Source organism: Fukomys damarensis, unplaced genomic scaffold, assembly GCF_012274545.1.
Source record: "Fukomys damarensis isolate Sample0158 unplaced genomic scaffold, DMR_v1.0_HiC HiC_scaffold_27, whole genome shotgun sequence".
NCBI lineage: Eukaryota > Metazoa > Chordata > Mammalia > Rodentia > Bathyergidae > Fukomys > Fukomys damarensis.
In genome coordinates, this window is record NW_022900939.1 from 4,712,509 (window position 1) to 4,714,741 (window position 2,233).

At 39.6% G+C, this 2,233-nt stretch overlaps 1 pseudogene; it reads right to left on the reverse strand.

Moving 5' to 3' along the window:
• Window positions 1-1,096: 1,096 nt before the first annotated feature.
• LOC104851283 lies at window positions 1,097-1,961 on the reverse strand (annotated as a pseudogene).
• Between the last annotated feature and the right edge of the window lie 272 nt (window positions 1,962-2,233).

The window sequence follows — 2,233 nt, forward strand, 5'->3', positions numbered from 1 at the left end:
CTCAACAGTGGCCCAAGGTCCCCATATACCCAGGCCTTGCTCTAGGTTGTGTGGTTACCCAATGTGTATGAACCACTCAGTTTAATCAAAATGACTCCTATGGCTCAGTAGATTACATTATTATTATTATTTATTATTATTATTATTATCATTATTATTATCATCATTATTATTTGTTACTGGGAATTGAACTCAGGACCTTGGATTCGCCAGGCAGATGGTGGCACCACTGAGCTAAATCCCTGGCCCCAGTTTAAGCTATATTTCTATAATAACATAATATAAATGTTTTCTGCCTCATGTAATACAGAAAGTAATTTAGAGTTAATGTAATTAAAAGTAAATAATTTTAACTTAAACGTTGTGTACAAAGTCATACATTCATACTATTGATGGGTTTCCCAGGAAACACTGGTAGAACATATTTTCTAATAAATGAAATTACAAATAAAGAAGTATAAGATAAAACAATGCCTTATAAAAATACCTGGAGAGTGGAAAAGGCCCATAAATATATGAAAGTACTAAAACCTTTATGTGTTGAAAGAAGAGCCCTACAACATATCAAACAGTAAAGATTTATTAAATTCTTAATCCTACTCACAATGAAAGAGAACCAGGAATATCTACAAATATAGATTCTGGAAAAGACAGATATTTAAGGCAAATAAAATATGATTTTTGGCAATATTGATGCAATAATAGACATAATTTAGTCTCTGATTTGAAAATAATTAAGTCTTAAAGTATTCAAACTTTGATAAATCTTAATTCTTAAAGATGTTGCACTTTAGATACCTACAATGATGAAATTTTTTACATAAAGTAATTTATAATAAATTTCCAATAGTAGATATTTTCATAATCACATTTGTAGTAAAATAATCAGTATAACAAATTTTATACTAGTTTAAATAAAGTAGCTTACTTAGAATGTGAAACTACATTAAGAAGTAAACATAAGCTATCAAACAGAAATTTTAATCTGACGTAAATGTAGAGATAAAATATATTTAAAATCAGGAGGTTTTTATTTGTCTTCTTTTGTTGTTGTTGTTGCTGAATAATATGCACTAGCTTAATAATCTGGGCCTGCCATTAGCATTGATAAACTTCAGCGCTAGTCACAACATTTTCATTCATTGGTGAGGAAACTTTGTTTTAAAAAACGCCATTAGAGAAAGGGCGTCTACTTCTCTGGGGCTGTGGCGACAGCAGGCTTCTCTTCACGGAGGATGAGAATGGTGGCCTTAGGGCCGGAGACCTGCGTCCTCGGGCCCTCACAGCCTGGACGCCATCTGAGGGCAGGGAAGAAGTAAGTAAGGGCGAGAGGACCCACGCCAGCTGGGATGGGCTTTTCCTGCGAACCCCAGGAGATGAAGCCGTGCTCAGCCAGGCGCTCCTCCTGCCTGCCGTGCCCTGGGATCACATCGCCCAGCACCCTCACCTGGAGTTTCCCTGGGGCGAGGGGCTTCACATCCAGGCTGACAGAGAATCTGTCCTTTTCCGTGCACATCTCTGAGAGCCCAGTGTAACCCAGCTGGGTACCGGCAGGAAAGAGGGTGCCAAAGCTAGCAGGGGCTCGGGGAAGTGGAGTTGGGAAGAGGTCAGACTCCAACAGGTGCTCTCCGAAGACCTGAGGCGGCTGGGGAGGGGAAGGGAAAGATCGGGGGTCGGATCCGGGGCGGTGGCTGGCCATGTCCATGGCGCTGGATGAAGACGGGTCAGCTGGCTCCTCAGCTCCACTTTTCTCGATCTGAGCTTGTGCACTGGCACGTACCATAAGTTCATGGTCAGTTCTTTCCCTTGCAACAGTCTTATATGAGGCAAACATGATAATCATGGATTTATCTTGAAAGCACACTATCAACCAGAAGAATTCAGGAGAATGAAAAAGAAGCCAATGGCTGAAGCTCCTTGTCACGCCCAGAAAGTTCTGGTCTCCGTGTGGCTCACAGGAACACCCGTCACAGCTGGAATTGCTCACTGATTCTCAAATTGGCAAATTCACTGCATTTCAGATTCAAAGCTCTATACGGTGAGAGTCATAAGTTATCTCATACGCTGAGTACATGGTAACCTTACAAGTTTCAAAATCCAGAGTTTATTACATATTAAACTTTATAGTGGATAAAGAAAGCCGCAAAAGTATAAAAGAAATGACAGGAATTGTGTTAAACATATATTGACATATAGTAATAACCACCGATTTACAATAACATGCACAAAAAGA